The following is a 22,597-nucleotide window of genomic DNA, read 5'->3' on the forward strand; positions in this document are numbered from 1 at the left end:
TGATTCCTAGCATCTTCCCTTGATCTTCTGACCCTAAGGGTAGGTACTTCCTGCTGCTACCTAATGGCACGTATATGTTCAAACACCGAAAAATATTCTCAATATTTTTGTATCGCTGAGATTGATAATATTACAATTTTTATTCTGTTTATAATAACACAAATTGATTTCGTTTTATTTTGATTTCACACGGATATTGCCCGTCAAATAACTATAAATATTTTCATGTAGGTTGGTGATGCGGGGAAGAGAATGATTTGGGTCGATGAAAACACTATTCGATGAACCGTTGCCAAAGCAACCGGTTTCATTTTTTAGTCCGGATTTTCTTAAAAGTCTTTATTGTTATTCCTTATTAGTTATTTGTCATCGGAAATTCAGTAATGTGTAGTATAGTAGGAGTTAGAAAAGAATCAGATTGGGTTCGGAACATCAAAGATCTCGACATATAGTTTTCAAAACAAACCGGCAATTGTTTTGGTTAAAATCATGAGTTAAAAATTGGATGCTGTAGTCCATGAAAAGGTTTTTGAAAAACAGCATTTCCAAGGTTTTAAGAAGTTCACATGGTTTTAAGTAAGAATTAAGTAGCCGAGTTTTAAAGAGTACATTTTGTTATCATCCAGGATCATCTGAAGCCCAATTCAATGTTTGACCTCAACAAGATTTGTCCATTTGGGGTCTCCATAGGTCATTCCAGATTATTTGCAGTTTATGTGGGACAGTGTGTCTGATTTATATCCAATTCCAAGGTAATAAACTTTCTTAATAACTAAAAAGGAAATACACAGCCAGTGAAGCAAAGTATTTTTTTTTCTGAAAAATGGCTTTGGCATAGCCAATTAGCTAGACTTGTTTTTGTTTGTTGTTAAAGCCGACTGAATTTAAATTATTATTGATTGCAGATTCATAATCTTTAAAATTTTCTTGTTATCCAAATGTTAGTACTACATATACTCAATATTTTTATGGACACATAAATTTTGTTTTGATATATTTTTATTTTGTTTTTTTTATTCTTTTATTATCTTCCCTTTTTCTCTTTTGTTATTTTTGTCGTTTTTTTCTTCTTTTTTTTGTTTTTTTGCTTATTTTGTAATTATTTTTTCAGTTTTTAGTTTTTTTTTTGTTTTTTTTTATTTTTTTTTTGTTTTTAGTTCTATTTCCATTAACTTAATTTGTTTATGTCTTTCTTTATTAATTTGTGGAATACTTTTTTTTTGTTTTTTTTTAAACTATGTTAACAGATTATGCCTATACACTATTTACAACTTTTATTTACATATTTTAACATGTTTGTAAATGCAATGAAGAATTTCCATATTATTTAAAAATATTAAAGGATTAAGGTTTATTGGAAAACAACACTTAGACTTTATTAATTCCTTAAAAAGTTTGTTTATATTATTAATTTGTAAATCACATTCTAATATAATATGTAATATTCCGTGCATGTAAGATGGCGTCAGAGCATGATTTGTTCTCAGCCGATTAATGGTCTTTATAAAATGTCGATTAGATTCTGTGTAAAACGATCCTGAGGTTATCCTAGGGTTACAGTGATAGAAGTTTAAGCCATTTTTACATTCTCTGTAATCTAAATGCCGATTATTTTTAAGTTTTTGTCTACTATCAGTGTCAATATCTGTCGCTGGAATTAAATTTTTTATTACTTTTCCTCGATCCTTGATCCATGTAATTGTTACATTTAATCCTAATTGTATAGTTTCATACAGAATTTTAAGAATTTTCAATTCAATGTGGTTTATGTGTTTGACAGTTTGAATGTTGTTAAATCTGTCGACTACGCTTTTACTGTCAGTAAATATAACATAGTTGCTAGTTGGATTCAGTAGTACATACTGAAGAGCAAACATTACTATCATCATTTCTGCTGTATATTTTGATCATTCACTGGGTAATCACTAGTGATTGTAATTTTTATTTTTGTGGAACATTGCACAGCCCGTTCCATTTGCATCTTTTGACCCATCAGTAAAGATGTACTGATAATTTGTCCATTTTTCTTTATTAATTATATCAAACATAGTTGGGAGTAAATATTAGTTTAAGTTACATATTTTAACCTTTTAACCCGCAAAAGAGCGGAATTTGGCTTTTATAGAGAATAACGTTATATTTTACCGTACTTGGACAGCTTTCTACCAAAGGTATAGATTTTTAATTCTCCAGTATCTATGGGTGAGGTCTAAAACTGATAGCTCATGAAGATCTTGAAGTTATTCACAATTTTTGGACATAGTTCGGATTGTAAATTTGTTGCTAAGGAATTGGCGGCGTAAATGCAATGGAGGTTCCACCGCTTCATTTTCCATTATTTGGACTGGAGTGTGTTTTAAATAAGCTAAGTATAATTTCGGGCATTTATTTTTTTGTACTTCAAGTTTGTTTAGATGCGTATTGGCCGCTAAACAGTTATAGTCGAAAATCGGCCTGATCACGTTCCGGTAAAATATCAAAGCAATATTTGGGTCTGCTCCCCAATTTGTTTTACAGAAAGCTCTTAAAATGTTCATTGAGTTTCCTGATTTTTTAACAATTTAATGAATGTGATCTTTCCATAACAGTTTCCTGTCGAGATAGGTAGCAAGATGCTTAATACAGTTTTTTATAGGGAAATTAAATTTTCCCACATTAAGATTGCCTTGTAGAACTCTATGGTTTTGTGAAAAGTAACATTCCTCAAGTTTGGGTAAGAAATTAATTATCCTATTTCTTCATAGCACTAATTTACGATTTCTAATGCGACTTTCAAATTATCCTCATAGGTACTTAACAATTTTCCTGCTGTATATAAAACAACATCATCAGCATAGTAAAGGATTTTTGTATGGTTGAGTATACTAACTGCAAGATCTATATTGTACTGGATATATAAAATCAAGCTTAAAATACTCCCCTGCGGCAATCCAATAATAGTCAGTCGGGGGTATGAAAATTCATCATTAATAATTTTTAAAAAAGTCTGTTAGAATATAAAGATTTTATAAAAAATTTCTAAAAATCCTGGCAACAGTGTGATAAACACATGTGTTATTCAGCTCCAACAAAAGTTTCAATATTTTGTGAATAAAGACCAAATTTATTAAATCAAAGTTGATAAAAGTGTTAGTGAAAGGTAATAAATCACATCACGAAAATGTAAGAATAAAAAAACTTTTATATAATTTTATTCTATAATTTGATAAATCAAATAATCGTAAACAAGGTGAATTTAACCTTTAATAGATTAGCAAAACTACCTAATTAGTCGAACCTGTAAAAAAGCAGCTCCGACTTTAAAAAATTTTTAAATGAAACATTTTCCGAATCAACAATATTATAAATAATGACTTCAACCAACAACGATAACATTAATAAACCTTACACCTACTCAACTGCCCTCACTCAACAACAACCTACCGCTTTTCCATTAAAAGAACAAGCTATTGTTTTTCATTCCTTAAATGATGTTCAAATAGGAAGAATATCTCTTAGCCATTGGAAATAATGTTAATCCGAAGAACATCTTATTCTGTTCAAGAATATCCAACAACCGAATATGTATGTACTTATCAATCAAAACTATCGTCGATGAATTCATGAAACAACATCGAGGAATAATCGCAGTAAATGGAGAAGAAGTTCAAACTCATCCATTAATAATACTCAGTCAACGATTAGTATTATCAAATGTCTGCCCCTCTATTCCACACGAAATCATTGAACATGAATTAAAACAACTTGGCTATACACTAAAATCATCTCTGAGCTTCTTACGAGTAGGTTCCTCTAATCCAGCCTACAAACATATCTTAAGTTTTTGTCGTCAAGTGTATATATCTCCACCCTGCACCATCGTTCCTGATTCTGTAGCTGTGACACACGATAATACAATTTATCGTATCTTTATATCACATGATTTATATCACATAAAAGTCAAGAATCCACTTCTTGTAATCTAAAGGGCCGTTTCGCTAATAATTGCCCAAATCCTCCCAATACCACCTTACCTCAGAATATCACTACAATTCCTGAAACACCTTCTGCAATGACTATTTTATCAAAAGAAACGACACAATTACCTGAAAATCTGAACAAAAATGACTCAAATAAAAAAAAACAGGAGAAAACATCCCAAAAACCAATGGAGACCGATATCACAAGTACTAAACGAATTTTTTCCGATGCAAATACACCCCCCGCCGCTGAAGTATTCGTTGAGCCTTTCCTGGCTTCAAAGGCAAAACCCATTAAAAGACCAAAAACTTATAATGAAGTAGAACAGTTATTAGAGACACCAAAAACTGTATTTAAAGAAGAAACTCTCAAATTGAACTTTGATCAGATCGTAGACTTTTTTGAAAACTCATATGATCACAAAGACCTTGTCACTCTAGAGAAAACATTCACCGAAGATATTCACGACTTTTTAAAAACATTGTCAAAGATGCACCCGTACTATAAGAATCGAGTCATAAAAAACAGAAGTACCAGAATACGAGAAAAAAATAATGAAACAACTTGACATGAATCCAGCTGCCATAAAACTGATTCTAGAGGACTCTGATAGCTCTGTAGAGTCTTCACAAGAATAAAAATATACAACAATAACAAAAATGGATTGTATACTACAGTGGAATATAAACGGGTTTTATACTCACTACGAAATGTTTAAACACTTATGTTCAGAAATCCTACCATCCATTATATGTATACAAGAGACGAATTTTAAAGAACAGAATACTTACCATATGAAGAATTATACATGTTACTATAAAAATCGGAGCGATGCAACTATAGCTAGTGGAGGAGTCGCTATGTATATAAACCAAAATTACGAATCAAAAATTGTGGAAATTAAGAGTGATCTAAAAGTAGTAGCAGCAACGGTTCCCCAAAAAATATGTATTTGCAATATACATATATATATATATATATATATATATATATATATATATATATATATATATATTCCTCCAAACTAATCAATAACAGAAACAGATCTTACAGATTTATTGGATCAAATTCCAACTCCGAGAATAATTATAGGTGATTTCAATAGCCATAATCCAATGTAGAAATCTCTAGGAACAAACTCTAAAGGAAAAATCTTCGAAAACCTGATAATTTCTAAAAAGTTAAACCTGCTAAACGACGGTCAACCAACCTGATACAATATTCACATGGGTTCCTCATCAGCCATTGACTTATCAATTTGCATCCTGCATTATCACCAAAGCTTTCATGTAATGTAATACCGTTTTTGTATGGTAGCGATCATTATCCCATTAAAATTTCTATGATAATTAATGACAACAAGATCAATAAATCCATGATTCCAAAATGGAACTTGAAAAAAGCAGATTGGTTTTCATTTAAAACCTATATCCAATGCAATTACCAAACATTAGAAGAAACTACAAAAGATCAATCTACCGATAAAATATTAAGTTCATTTACATCACTATTATATACCGCTGCTAACATTTATGTAGGAAAAACAAAAATTTTGAAAAGAACTTCCCTTCCATGGTGGAATGCAGATTGTGGCCGAGTTATTAAAGAATATAAAAATTCTTGTAACAAAATGAAGCGTTGCAAAACTGTAGAAAACATCATCGAATATAAGAAATTACGAGCCCAAGCTAGATATGTTACAATAACAAGTAGAAAACAATCTTGGCAAGAATTTCTGTCTAGTATTAATAATTCTATGCCTAGTCTATGAATACTAACTGTATGGGAAAAGGTTAGAAAAATATCTGGATGCAATAGTTATAAAAAAATTCCGTTCTTGTATGGAAACAAGGAAATATTATCAACGTTGAAATAGCAGTGTTATTTGCTAAGCAATTGGAAATTAACACTAGTAACAACAATTATTCCAAAGACTTTTTAAACATTAAGATACCTACATAACAACAACTAATTGATTTTATTGGCATTCCTTAAGTAAAGTACCCTCAAAAAGTCGGCACCAGGACCAGATAACATTCCGGTAAGTTTTCTTCAAAATCTACCTGACAATGCAAAGCTGTTCCTCCTTGACCTCTACAATAAAATTTGATAGTCATGAATTTCCATCGAAATGGGCGGGGGCAATAGTAATACCTTTATTGCAAGCAAACAAAACGCGAACTGACCCTAAATCATATAGACCAATTTCCCGTACCAACACAATATTGAAATATTAGAAAAAATGGCAAATAAAAGGTTGTTGTGGTTTCTAGAGGAAAATAACTTATTAATTAACGAACAAAGCGGATTTCGAAGCAACAGGTCAACTCTGGATAATTTAATAGAAAGTTTTGCTATCAAACAGGAATGTCTTGCTGTATTCGTTCATATAAATAAAGCTTTCGATATGGCTTGGAAGTACGATATTTTAAACACATTAAAACATTGGGGAGTCAAAGGTCACATGCTCTGTTTTATTCGTGATTTCCTAAACAATCGGAAATTTAAAGTACGTGTAAATGGTATTACATCAAGTATGAAAAATCAAGAAAATGAAACTCCACAAGGATCTGTTATCAGTTCAACACTTTTTTTGATTTTAATAAATAAAATATTAGATAATTTACCAAAACTTGTTAAAGCAAGATTATATGCTGATGATTAAGTATTATATGCAAAAGGAAAAAATATTCGCTCGATACAAAAAAATCTACAATGTACATTATATCATCTTCAAGAATTCAAGAGGGAGATTCAATTCAAGAGATTGGGAGAATTGTACTCCCACAGTCAAAAGCTGTGGGAGTACAATTTTCTACTACCAAAACAAAATATATATTGTTCTCAAAAAATCGACATTCTACAAAGCCAAATCTGCAGATATATGGAAAAAGCTTAGAATATGTTGATCATACTGGTCTGAATTTATTGCGAACTCTGTGTAACAACAATTGGGGTTCAGATTTTAAACTTATTTTATGTAAAATTAAGCTAAATTGAAGTACCTAGAGCTATAGTTGCATCTTGAGTGGACCTAGACTTGCGAAAACCATATTGGGAACTTGGAAGCATACTATCGTATTCTAACCAATGTTCAAATCTATTTTTAATTATTCTTTAGAATGTTTTTAAAAAACATGAAGATAAGGAGATAGGTCGGTAAGAACTTGGATCACGTTCTGGTCTGCCAGGTTTTTAAATCGGAATTACCAGGTACTATTTCTAACTATTTGGTACTGGTGTCTTACTTGTCCAAATATCGTTGAAAATGTTTACTAGTGAAATTTTATATTCTGTCGGTAAGTTGTATAACAGCGAATAGGACACACTATTTATACCTGAAGAAGTATTATTTCTTTGTTCAAGGGCTCGATGCAATTCCCATAGGTGAAAATTTTCGTGAAATTGTGGTTTTGTCTGGGTAGTATTTGGATATGTTCTTGTACAGTGTCGTTATTTCGAACCTATGACGGGGCCATTTTTCTGTGGAATTCCTGCGGTACTTTGTTGACTTGTTTGCGGTTTTTAAAATAATTAACTTTTCGCCAGACATCTTTTATTGGTGTTCTTAAGTTTAGGTTTTCGCAAAATTCAATCCAATTCTTCTTTTTCTTGTGTTTGAAGATTTTTTTTGCGATAGTATCTAGTCGTTTATACTCCATTAGGTTTTGGAGCGTTGGATTCTGTTTATAATTAATAAACGCATGTTTTCTATTTTCAGCTGGTGACTGACAATGATTGTTCCACACTGGTTTCGGAATATGACCTTTGTTTTTTTCTTTATTGGAAGAATGTTTTGAAATAGCGACATTGGCTGCCTGGTTTATATTTGTCAACAATTCTTTGTAGATTAATGGTATTTTTATTGTCTCCAAAGTACTGGTATACATCATCCAATTGGCTCTGCTAAGGTTCCATATTTTATGTTTTGTATTGGATGTGGCTTCTGCTACGGAGAAACTTTGTGATGAAAAAATAATTGGCACATGATTAGATCCATGAGGTTCTTGTAGAGTATTCCAATGAAAATAAGAGGCAATATCTCGGTAACAAAAAATAGAGTGAGAGACCCGTTGTTTAAATATACTAAATTACAGTACTCTATAGCATCTAGAAGATCTTTACCTAATCTATCATCAACTTCGCAGCCCCATGCCAAATTGTGTGAGTTAAAATTGCCTCCGACTATAAATGGTTTTGGTATATTTTCTAAAAAATTGGTCCATTGTTGAATTAAAACTTTGTTCCTGGGTTCATTATATAGAGAAATTATATGTAAAGGTTTCTTGAAATCTGAAATTTTTATTGAAATACACTTATATTTTATGTAAACGAATAAGTATTTTAAAAGTTTATTTCTTCATATATTATGTTGGATTTCAAAATGGCACAACCTCCATATCTATCAGGGCGGTCAGCTCGAACACAATTAAATTCTTTAAAATTATAATATTTTCCCGGTTTGAACCAGGTTCAGATAATAGAGCTATAGTTTCAGTGAACTGCCGAACGACAGTTTCATTGTAATATGTTAATTTTATTTAAGTCTGCGAATTTGACGCTAGATTTTGGTTAAAATGGTTACTAATTATCTGAATTACATCAGCTTTTGAAATATTAAAATTATTATTTTGTTTAATGGAATTAACAATTGTAAGAACCGAATCTAATATGATATTTATTACAGAAGGATTTAACTCTTCTGACCGTGAATCTGCAATATTGTAGTTTTTTTGGTAGAATTGAATTTTAACTATTCCCTCAGGATGTTTTGAAGGGGAAACTATAGATATTATTTCTTTTCCAGCTATATCATTATGGTCTGAATTATTTGGTTTCTACCTTTTATTCGGCCTACTGGTGTTTGCGTGAGGATTAAATATAAATTTAGCAAAGTTCCCTGGGTGGAAGTATAAGGTTGTGAATTTTGTGGAAAATTTGTATCAGTGTTTGCAGTATCGGTCCTAAGAATACTAGATTATGAATTCTTATGTACTTTTTTATTTGCATCATAAAAATTAATGTTTGTTAAACCCATTGTCTTTTTTATTAAATTTTGTTGTTTGAATTCTGTGCACGTGCCTAAATTTGTAGTCAAATGATTCCCCTTACAACTGAAACATACTTGTGTGAACTCAACTTTTGTACAATCCTTTGAATTCTGAGTTTCTTGCATCGAGCAAAAAGACAAAAGAGGGAATGTAAAGGTAGTGGGGGCAAAAATATTGTTAGACAGGAAGTGCCATCTTGAAAGGCCACATTAAACAAGGAAAGAGAGACTCTTTCCTTGTTTAAGAAATCAAATTTAGTTGGTTTATGTTATTGCTGATGTTATTGTTTGTCCCAACTGTCACATGAAAGATTATTTGTATTTTCTATTGAAGTTTTTTAACAATTGTTTCACATTTTAGACTATTACTGTTATTATTTAATTAAAACTTTATTATTTTCTAGTGTTAAAAAAAGTGTATTATGTATTAATATTATGTAATGTTAATATTATGTAATATAACAAATAAATAGATACATTGGAACCCCTACACCACTGTATGATTATTGTGAAGTGTCATGAAATTTAAATTTGGCGCATTCGCATTTCCGGATATGTCCGCCATTAGAGGCCACTTTTTTGGTCTCCTTTTCATAACGATTAGATTCCCTCTTTTGTCTTTTTGCTCGATGGATTCTTGACATCTGTTACATCTTGGCTGACTCGTACACTGACTTCCTTAGTGGTCATATCTAATACAGTTAAAGCATAACAGAACTTTCTGTTTATATACTTCAACTTCTTTAATAACCTTATTGATGACTATATATTTAGGTAAAAGTTGCAATTTAAAGGTTACAATACAAGACTTAGTAGGGACATATTCGACAATTTTTTCTACTTTACGCGTAATTTTTTTAACTTTTGCAATTTCAAATACGCAATGACTATCATATTGTTTAATTCTATTTTTTATATACTCTTCCGATAAATCTGTATGCCTAATAACTCCTTGTCTGTGTAAAATAAATTTTGGAATATATAGATCTAAATTATTTAAACTAAATATTTCTAGAGTTTTGATTTGATGAGGTTATTAGCAGTTTTATAATTTTTGCATTTGACTCTAATTCTATTCCGGCCGATGGCATCTATACTTGAAATCATATTGTTTGCTTCAGGAAAGTTAGACAAAATAATTTCACCAATCTTTAACAAATTTAGTTTACCTTTAAACTCAGTAGAGCTATTCTCGATATAGACATGATACGGGCCTAGATCATTATTATTGAATAAAAATGCTTGCCTTACCTATTTTGTTGTGTTTTATTGTAAACATTCAGATTGGTTGTATTTGTATTATTCATCAAATTGATTGGAATTGGAGTACTTACAGAAAGATCCATTTCGGCATCACTTTGATTGTCGAATATATTTCCAGATATAGCTGGTTTTGTGGGTGTTTTGTGGCCAGGGGGTTTCCCCCCGCTATTGACACTGAGTTGGTAGGTGGTTCAATAAACGATATTTCTGTTAGAACGCCATAAATTTCACAATTTGAGGCACAATATTAATTTTAAAAAATTCAAACAATGGGCGGTTTACTGGAGTTTCGATTATTGCTGTACCGAAGGCACGTATAATTTCTATTAATACTACTACGGAACTGTATTTATTACTCGGAACATCATTAATACGGAACATCAAAAAACGTGTTTCAACTTTGAGAGTTTTTTGACGTTTTTTGTGAAGCAATGTAGTTTTTGTTAAATTTTTCTAAGTAAAATAAATATTTGTCATTAATATACAAAGATTTGCTTTCATGACAAATTAAAAAATTATAAATAAATAAAATTATTAGTTTTATGGATCAGCTAAATTTGGCTAAAAAGGTCATTTGTAGTACCGATACAAATCTTTAGATGTCGCTTTGCTCTGTCTTTACCTTTACTCTGCAGTTTAGGTTTAGAACACATCTAAAAATTATAATTGTCAATCGCCAATTGTCAGTAATTGATTAGCGTCTATATAATCAGATTTTGATATGATGGTTATTATTGGAAAAAAATTAAACTAAACTTGGTTTAATACCTCTGGGTTATTGTTAGCATTAACCTCAAATTAGTTTGTAAATTATAAGAAACAAATTTTTGGTCAAATTTACCCAAATGTCAAAAGTTTGAATCTTTCTAGCGGTAAATTTAAATATTGGTTGTCTTTATACTTACGAGAATATATCGCAAATTTTAAAATAAATTAATTCACAATTACAGCGTAGAAACAACAGTTTTGATATACAACGTAATATACTACGATTTTTACTGGCTGGGTTAACGACATTTCGGACAACTGTCTTAAGAGATAGAGATAATTAATCTACTTTTATATATAACTCTTTATATATAAAATAACTTCTACAGCATTGGTAAGTCTTTTCCATTACATATTTTTTTATATTAGTAAAATTTTGATCAGCTTATGATAAGTCACCGCATGGCGACAAGAAAAAGCCAACTGATCTCCAAGCGATCAATAATAATAATGAAAACGATAATATGGATATTTCGAATAATCAAAATAATACGATAATAAATGATTAGTCTGATAATGAGAAAAAAAAATTTAATCAAAGCGACAGATACAAGAATAATGCTGTAGGGTCATACTTAGTTGTAGTAGAAGGAATCGAGAAAAAATCCAAAATAGGCAAGTATAATCACTTGCAAATAGCAAATGACTTCTTCAATTTAAATTTAAAAGATATCTTGGAGGTTAAAGTCAAAGGTATAAATAAAATTGGTGTTTCTTTCGCAAACAGCGAAGCAGCTAACAATTTTATTAATAACCCTGTCAATCTTAAAGATAAATATAAAATATATATTCCATATAATCAAATAACATGTAAGGGCATCATCAGAGATGTTAACCCGTAACTAACTGAAGATTAAATCAAAAAATCATTAATCTCACCCTTCGATGTTATAGACATCAAAACACTAAACAGGAAAATTATTAAAGATGATAACTCGGTTGAATATGCTTCTAGAGGCACAATAAATTTTGATGGTAAGATATTACCAAGAGAAATAAAAATTAGGTATCTTAAATTCAACATTATTCCGTATGTGTCAAGAGTCACACAATGTTATAAATGTTTGATATATGGTCATACCAGGACTCTTTCCAGAACTAAACCAAAATGTCATAATTGTGGATAACAGGTGGAAGAGGGTGAATTAGAGTCACATCTAGAGGCAAAATGTCAAACGATGTGTATATATTTTAAGAGTCCTGAGGATAACTCAGTTAATAAAAAGTGTCCTGAATATACCAGACAAACAGAAATTAAAAAGTTAATGGCATACGAAAACTTATCATTTTATGAAGCTGCACAACTATCACCAAAAAATTACTTAAGTAAAGACTATAGAAAACAAGATAGTCAATACCATCCGGCTAACTCCCCAAGCATAAAATAAAAGCATAATACAGAAAACAACAGTATTAATATTAATCAAAGATGAACTACTGCAAGCCAGTAGTTTACGTTTCTAAAAGGAGTTACGTTTCTGCAGTCAAATCTACGGGAACAATAAAGAAAAAGAAAGTAGTAGATTATCTCAAATAAATATTACAGTTCAAATTAATGACACTCCATCTATATCTGGTATTAATAATAACAATTTAAAACATAATTTTAAGAAATCAACGCCTGTTAGTGCATCGCAAAATTACTGTAATACAATAGATTTATACAAGAAATTTACAAATATGAATAAATAAGAACAAATTAAAATTAGAGAATTAATATTAACATATTCAGAACTCAACAAATCAGTTCCTGATCTAGACGATCAGGATAAATATTATTAAAAAATAAAACAAATTATGAGTTATACTCACTTAAAATCATTAGTTTGGTGCAATGGAACATGAATGGCTTTTAATCCAATAATTATAACCTGAATATCTTGATAACAGAACATTCTCCTGATATCATTATGTTAAATGAAACCATTTGATAGAGTAAAGAATGATAAACTTATAAACATCTTGAAAAGAAGTGGGGTTAGATGATAGGGACTTAAGAATCATCTATAATTTATATTTATATTACAACCAAACAGCCAATATTAAAGTCGATGACCAATTGACAGAGACAGTCTCCATAGATAGAGGAGTGAGGCAAGGATGCATTCTGTCCCCGGTGTTATTTAATATATACTCTGAATATATCTTCGAGCAAGCGCTAGACGAACTACAAGAAGGCGTATTAGTCAACGGAATACGTCTTAACAACATTAGATATGCCGACGACGCAGTAGTTTTTGCAGATAGTCTGGACGGTTTGCAAAGAATAATGTCGCGTATATCAGATATAAGTAGAGAACACGGACTTGATCTTAATACGAAGAAAACAAAGTACATGGTAGTCAGTAAGCGCGAAATATTAAATACATAGCTTTTGGTTAACCAACATCCAATTGACAGAGTGGACAGCTACACATACCTTGGTACCAACATTAACAGCCAATGGGATCACTCCAGTGAAATAAAACAACGCATAGGAAAAGCGAGATCGGCGTTCATAATGATGAAGTCTCTTTTCAGAAGTCACGATTTACCACTTGCTACCAAAATCTCTCTCATTAGATACTATGTATTTTCTACGTTATTATACGGAGTAGAGGCCTGGACACTTTCCGAAGCTTCTTTAAGAAAACTCAAGGCATTCGAGATGTGGTGTTACAGACATATTTTAAGAATTTCATGGGTGGATCGTTTGACTAATGTTGAGGTCCTACGTAGAATAGGCAAGGAATGCGAGATTATTAACACCATCAAAGAGCGCAAACTAGAATATCTTGGCCGTGTTATAAGGAATGAACAGAGATACGGCTTGTTGCCACTCATTCTTCAGGGCAAGGTATTTGGAAAGAGACCAGGGAGAAGAAGAATATCTTGGCTTCAAAACCTGAGAAAGTGGTTTAATACATCGACAACCGGACTATTCAGAATAACAGCAAGCAAAGTTAGGATAGCCATGTTGATCGCCAACATCCGGAACGGATAGGCATCGTAAAAAGAAGAAGAAATGAAACCAAACTTAAACCTCGTTAAATATGTAGAATCAAAGGTTATGATGTAATTAGGGAAGATATAGAAAATGGAGCAGGAGGTATTGCCACACTTATTAAAAATAATCGAATTTACAGTAATGTTAATTTAGACTCCAAATAGCAAAGCCCTAACTTTAGATATATAGCTATCAAAATAGATAAATATACAATTATAAACATTTATTAAAACCCAAAAAATAAATTATCATATAATTTTTTTCAATATATATATAATAATTGGAACAATTATTCAGTACTGGAACCATTCAGTAACTAATATTGTTATGAATTTATTAATTTATAATTTATTCTATTGTTCTTATCTTAATTTACTAAAGGTTCAATATTTATAACACTTACGAATTTAATTTATTTAAATTTTATTTATAATAATTTATTTTAAAATAATTTGTATATCCGAGCGTTACATTTAAAATACCCGATCGCGAATCTTCTTCAAAATTAACTAACTCCTTCAATGAAAAATCCGTTATTATATATGAAAACAGCTGTTTCTCGAAACCCATCGAATATACTGCTATTCCGGCGAAAGGCCTATGATGAGTCATCTCCACGACTCGAAACTTCCAAGCAGGACAAAAACCAGTCTGGGGTCTTCAATGAGAGATCGCCGCACTCTCAAATAACTACAACAAAAAAGAATTAGTCATAATATATTTACAGTTTTGGGTCAGAATTTATCGTAATAGTATTCTTAAGAACAACGAAATTCAAAATTATAATTTAAGAGCAGAAAATTATAGGGCTCTGGGACTTTCATCATGTGTAGTAAAACTACTGGAATCAATGATTAAAAATAGGCTGGATGGGATCCAGCCTATTTTTAAGTAAGGAAGTAGGATTTAGAAAAGGTATGGGAAAAATATATACACAATAATACTTGAAAATTGTGTACTTCTGTCATATACGGATGATCAAATTGTCTTAAAAAAAGGTAGTAATTTTAACCATATAGCAAATCAGGTAAACTTTATCCTATATGAATTATCAAAATGGTTTGATACAGATAATCTTAAACTATCTTAAATGACTATATAATCCCTAATGTTCTGTCGAAAAAATATTTAGGTATAATATTTAAGCACAATCAAATTGGTCAGATTAAATAGATAACATGATTAATAAAGCCCAAATGGGCAATAATATAATACGTGCTCTTTGTAGAGTATGGTGGGGATCAGACCCAAGAACACTAAAATTAATATACAATGGCTTGATACAATCACAATTAGATTGTGGTGCTAGTATAATTAATAACTTTTCTCAACAAAATTTTATGAAATTAAACCGAATACAATTCCAAGCTTTGAGAACAACACATGGGATGATGAAATCTACTCCCACTAATGTCATTCTAACAGAAAATGCAACTATCGATCTACACCATAGATTTAAATGGATTGCCACGAAATACATAGCAAAGATTAGCACAACTCCAAATCACTGATTATTAAATATGCTTCTAGACTTAAAAAAATATCATGGTTATCAACAAGGATATTGGAAGGGAAAAAATCCAACATTATTTGATTGACGTTCTAACAGCAGTTAAAAAGTTTTACCATCAATGAACACAAGTGATATACCAGCCTGCTACTCAAATGAATATGATATCTACACTTATAATGTACCAATTATAAAAACATTATTAAAAAAAACTAGTTCCCATAATCTTTGGGAATATTATAATTTTGTAAATTCGTATTACTATAATTACATACAAATATTTACAGATGCTTAAAAAAAACAAAAAAATCAAAACCTTGAGGAAGCCAAAACTGGCAAAGGAATGCACATACCTAGTATAAATTATTCCTTTTCTGAAAAAGTTCGTTTACTTATTAATATCTGTACAGCTTAAATTCAAAAGGGTCTAATGATTTGCGAGGAAAAAAAATTTGATAAAGCTATAATATTTACAGACTCAAAGAGCGCTATAGACAACATTAATAACAATTATTACCGATTATAAAATACCATATTCTGGTCCAATAACAATATCAAAAATTCCAATTGTAAAGAAAATTCAGGAACTTTCCACCAGTTATATTGCAGGTTTTATTTTAAAGAAAGTTAAAAATCTCATTCATTGTTCAGATTGTAGAAAAACTTTCTGCCAATTATACATCTGAAAACTATATGATGCTGGATTTAAGGGAATATACCAGTGGTATTAGAAGATTATGTTATCCTACTTCATGTTTTGTTGAAGCGATTACTCTACTTGAGTAATTATATTTAAATATTTTAAGCTTTATTTAAATTTTACCATCAAAATTAAATTTTGAAATTCCCGCGTAATTTCCCGCTTGAATTAGTTCCGATACAAATCTCTTGGAGCGCTGAATTTCATATCCAACTAAAGTATTGTCGCAAAGCATCTAGAGGTAGATGATCTGTGATATTAGCCTTCTTTTAAATAAAGTTAAACTTGATAATGAATTAATAATTCAGAAAAGTGTGATATTTCATTTCGACATATGACAGTCAGTATTATCCTTTTCTGTCAATTGTTACATAACCAAAATTTTAAATTCTGTTTTGTTAAAAGGTTAAACTCAATGTAAAGTTTGTTGATAAATTTGGATAATTTTATTTGTAATAACTGTTTATGTAAAATAATATTAAATATGTAATGTTTCTCTTTAAATCAGGAGTAAAATTATTTCTTTTAAAAATATTTTCACCCTTGAAAATTTTTTTAGGAAAGAAAAGCCTTTCTATCTAACCAGCAAGAGGATTTTTTTAAACGGCGTCCATTTTAAATAGTTTAGGAATCTTCTTGTGTTTGTTGCCCAGGAAATCTCTGTAAGTATTTTTTTGATTTCTTATCCACGACTTAGCTCTCCAACCAAAAATACGAGCAGCCGTTTGAAACGTTTTGAACATATTTTGTTACTATCTACCTTTCATACTTATTCTTTTGTGTTCCTCATGGTTTAGTTTCATCGAAATAAATACCTTGTTTTTAAAAACGTTTAAATAAAATTTTGTTTCAAATTGACTGTTTGCTTCTTTTCCCAAGTTTTTTCACGAATTGTGGGGTGCTTTTATTAAAAAAAAAAGGTAATTCATAACATTAATTAAGATACCTTTTAATTTAACTTTTATGACGAAAAAAACGAAAAATTTTCAAATCGATTTTTCTAGAAAACGATGTATCTTCCAGATTTAAAGTAAGAGTAACTTTCAGTACCAAAATTCCCGAAAATTTAATAATCCAGTATCTCGAATGCTAAAAAGTTAAAGACAAACAAGTAATACGTTAAAATATCCGTTGACCTACCCAAAACGGACACCTATGGACAAAACTAGTAATTCGCAATTAATGCGTAATAATTAATGAGTCAATTCAACTTTTAGGGATAAATAATCATACCAGTTTTCGTTTTCCTAAGTAGAAACGTTCTGGAGGTATTAAGAAAAAACTACTAACAAGGCGCCATCTTCAAAGAGCTCTAGCTCTCAGGATGCATTTTTGGACTAGATGATTTGGGTTAAATCGTCTAAAATTATCTGAGGAATCTCCGGTTTTCCTTTACCAGGAGAGTTTCTGGACACCCTGTATAATTGCTTATAGGGGGTCAAAAGGGGAACTGAACAACTGGGTTGGAGATAGGATAAGCAAATAAACGTTTGCAAACAGCTGCTCGTATTCTTGGTTGGAGAGCTAAGTCGTGGATAAGAAATCAAAAAAATACTTACAGAGATTTCCTGGGCAACAAACACAAGAAGATTCCTAAACTATTTAAAATGGACGCCGTTTAACAAAATCCTCTTGCTGGTTAGATAGAAAGGCTTTTCTTTCCTTAAAATAATTTTAAGTGTGAAAATATTTTTAAAAGAAATAATTTTACTCCTGATTTAAAGAGAAACATTACATATTTATTATAAGTTCACATAAACAGTTATTACAAATGAAATTATCCAAATTTATCAACAAACTTTACATTGAGTTTAACCTTTTAACAAAACAGAATTTAATATTTTGGTTATGTACCAATTGACAGAAAAGGATAATACTGACTGTCATATGTCGAAATGAAATATCACACTTTTCTGAATTATTAATTCATTATCAAGTTTAACTTTATTTAAAAGAAGGCTAATATCACAGATCATCTACCTCTAGATGCTTTGCGACAATACTTTAGTTGGATATGAAATTCAGCGCTCCAAGAGATTTGTATCGGAACTAATTCAAGCGGGAAATTACGCGGGAATTTCAAAATTTAATTTTGATGGTAAAATTTAAATAAAGCTTAAAATATTTAAATATAATTACTCAAGTAGAGTAATCGCTTCAACAAAACATGAAGTAGGATAACATAATCTTCTAATACCACTGGTATATTCCCTTAAATTCAGCATCATATAGTTTTCAGATGTATAATTGGCAGAAAGTTTTTCTACAATCTGAACAATGAATGAGATTTTTAACTTTCTTTAAAATAAAACCTGCAATATAACTGGTGGAAAGTTCCTGAATTTTCTTTACAATTGGAATTTTTGATATTGTTATTGAACCAGAATATGATATTTTATAATCGGTAATAATTGTTATTAATGTTGTCTATAGCGCTCTTTGAGTCTGTAAATATTATAGCTTTATCAAATTTTTTTTCCTCGCAAATCATTAGACCCTTTTGAATTTAAGCTGTACAGATATTAATAAGTGAACGAACTTTTTCAGAAAAGGAATAATTTATACTAGGTATGTGCATTCCTTTGCCAGTTTTGGCTTCCTCAAGGTTTTGATTTTTTTGTTTTTTTTAAGCATCTGTAAATATTTGTATGTAATTATAGTAATACGAATTTACAAAATTATAATATTCCCAAAGATTATGGGAACTAGTTTTTTTTAATAATGTTTTTATAATTGGTACATTATAAGTGTAGATATCATATTCATTTGAGTAGCAGGCTGGTATATTACTTGTGTTCATTGATGGTAAAACTTTTTAACTGCTATTAGAACGTCAATCAAATAATAAAAATGAAATATCACACTTCTTCTTCTTCTTCTTTATTGGGTACTACACCAGGCGATAATTTGCCCAGCTAATTCAGGTGGGATATTCTCAACTTGCTCTAGACAATCGAATATCCCCATATATAACTAAATTGAAATGATTTTATATTGAGTGAACACTATGTCGAAACTTCTTCTTCTTGGGCCAAACAGTTAGTATGGGAAAGGTTATCAAGGTTAACCTTATTTAAAAGAAGGCTAATATGACAATTAGCTGATCCATAAAACTTATAGTTTTATTTATTTATAATTTTTTAATTTTTCATGAAAGCAAATCTTTATAATTAATGAAAAATGTTTATTTTACTTAGAAAAATTTAACAAAAACTACCTTGCTTCACAAAAAACGTCAAAAAAAAAGTTCAAACACTTTTTTGATGTTCCTTACAAATTTTTTGAGATTTAAACAGTATTAAATACAGTTCCGTAGTAGTATTCATAGAAATTATACGTGCCTTCGGTACAGCAATAATCGAAACTCCAGTAAACCGCCCATTGTTTGAATTTTTTATAATTAATATTGTGCCTCAAATTGTGAAATTTATGGCGTTCTAACAGAAATATCGTTTATTGAACCACCTACCAACTCAGTTTCAATAGCGGGGGGAAACCCCCTGGCCACTAAACACCCACAAAACCAGCTATATCTGGAAATATATTCGACAATCAAAGTGATGCCGAAATGGATCTTTCTGTAAGTACTCAAATTTCAATCAATTTGATGAATAATCCAAATACAACCAATCTGAATGTTTACAATGAAACACAACAAAAATAACAAAACAGGTAAGGCAAGCATTTTTATTCAATAGTAATGATCTAGACCCGTATCATGTCTATATCGAGAATAGCTCTACTGAGTTTAAAGGTAAACTAAATTCATTAAAGATTGGTGAAATTATTTTGTTTAACTTTCCTGAAGCAGATATAATGATTTCAAGTATAGAAGCTATCGGCCGAAATAAAATTAGAGTCAAATGCAAAAATTATAAAATTGCTAATAACCTCATCAAACCAAAACTCTAGAAATATTTAGTTTAAATAATTTAGATCTGTTTATTCCAAAATTTCTTTTACACAGACAAGGAGTTATTAGGCATACCGATTTATGAGAAGAGTATATAAAAAATAGAATTAAACAATATGATAGTCATTGCGTATTTGAAATTACAAAAGTTAAAAAAATTACGAGTAATGTAGAAAAAATGGTCGAATATGTCCCTACTAAGTCTTGTATTGTAACCTTTAAATCGCAACTTTTACCTAAATATATAGTGATCAATAAGGTTATTAAAGAAGTTGAAATATATAAACAGAAAGTTCTGTTATGCTTTAACTGTATTAGATATGGCCACATAGGAAGTCAGTGTAGGAGTCAGCCAAGATGTAACAGATACCAAGAAACTCATAATTCAAAGGATTGTACAAAAGTTGACTTCACACAAGTATGTTTCAGTTGTAAGGGGAATCACTTAACTACAAATTTATGCGCATGCACAGAATTCAGACAACAAAAGTTAATGAAAAAGACGATGGGTTTAACAAACATTAACATAAGGTAGTATTCTTAGGACCAATACTGCAAACAATGATACAAATTTTCTACAAAATTCACAACCTTATACTTCCACCCAGGGAACTTTGCTAAATTTATATTTAATCCTCACGCAAACACCAGTAGGCCGAATAAAAGGTAGAAACTAAATAATTGAGACCTAACTGATATAGCTAGAAAAGAAATAATATCTATAGTTTCCCCTCCAAAACATCCTGAGGGAAGAGTTAAAAGTCAATTCTACCAAAAAAACTACAATATTGTAGATTCACGGTCAGAAGAGTTAAATCCTTCTGTAATAAATATCATATTAGGTTCGGTTCTTACAATTGTTAATTCAATTAAACAAAATAATAATTTGAATATTTCAAAAGCTGATGTAGTTCAGATAATTAGTGACCATTTTAACCAAAATCTAGCATCAAATTCGCAGACTTAAATAAAATTAACATATTAAAATGAAACTGTCGTTCAGCAGTTCACTGAAACTATAGCTCTTTTATGTGAAACCTGGATCAAACCGGGAAAATATTATACTTTTAAAGAATTTAATTGCGTTCGAGCTGATCGCCCTGATGGATATGGCAGTTGTGCCATCTTTTTGAAATCCGACATAATTTATGAAGAAATAAACTTTTAAAATACGTATTCGTTTACATAAAATATAAGTGTATTTCAATAAAAATTTCAGATTTCAAGAAACCTTTACATATAATTTCTCTATATATTGAACCCAGTAACAAAGTTTTAATTCAACAATATACCAATTTTTTAGAAAATATACCAAAACCATTTATAGTCGGAGGCAATTTTAACTCACACAATTTAGCATGGGGCTGCGAAGTTGATGATAGATTAGGTAAAGATCTTCTAGATGCTATAGCATACTGTAATTTAGAATATTTAAACAACGGGTCTCCACTCCATTTGTTCCCGAGATATTGCCTCTTATTTTCGTTGGAATACTCTACAAGAACCTCATAGATCTAATCATGTGCCAATTATTTTTTCATCACAAAGTTTCTCTGTAGCAGAAGTCACATCCAATACAAAACATAGAATATGGAACCTTAGCAGAGCCAATTGGATGATGTATACCAGCACTTTTGAAACAATGAAAATACCATTAATCTACAAGGAATTGTTGACACATATAAACCGGGCAGCCAACGTCGCTATTTCAAAACATTCTTTCATTAAAGAAAAAAACAAAGGCCATATTCAGAAACCATGGTGGAAAAATCATTGTCAGTTAGCAGCTGAAAATAGAAAACATGCGTTTATTAATTATAAACAGAACCCAACGCTCCAAAACCTAATGGATTCTAAACGACTAGATGATATTACAAAGAAAATCTGTAAACAGAAGAAAAAGAAGAATTCGATTGAATTTTGCGAAAACCTAAACTCAAGAACACCAATAAAAGATTTCTGGCGAAAAGTTAATTATTTTAAAAACCGCAAACAAGTCAACAAAGTATGTATGGTTGCAGAAATTCCACAGAAAAATTGCCCCGTCATGGGTTCCAAATAACGACACTGTACAAGAACATATCCAAACACTACCCAGACAAAACCACAACTTTCACGAAAATTTTCATTTATGGGAATTGCATCGAGCCCTTGAACAAAGAAATAATACATCTTCAGGTATAAACAATGTGTCATAGTCGCTGTTATACAACTTACCGATAGAATATAAAGTTTCACTAGTAAACATTTTCAACAATATTTACACAAATAAGACACCAGTACCAAATAGTTGGAAAGAGTACCTGGTAATTCCGATTTAAAAACCTGGCACACCAGAACGTGATCAAAGTTCTTACCGACCTATCTCCTTATCTTCATGTCTTTTAAAAACATTCGAAAGAATAATTAAAAATAGATTTGAACATTGGCTAGAATACGATGGTATA

Source organism: Diabrotica undecimpunctata, chromosome 1, assembly GCF_040954645.1.
Source record: "Diabrotica undecimpunctata isolate CICGRU chromosome 1, icDiaUnde3, whole genome shotgun sequence".
Classification (NCBI taxonomy): domain Eukaryota; kingdom Metazoa; phylum Arthropoda; class Insecta; order Coleoptera; family Chrysomelidae; genus Diabrotica; species Diabrotica undecimpunctata.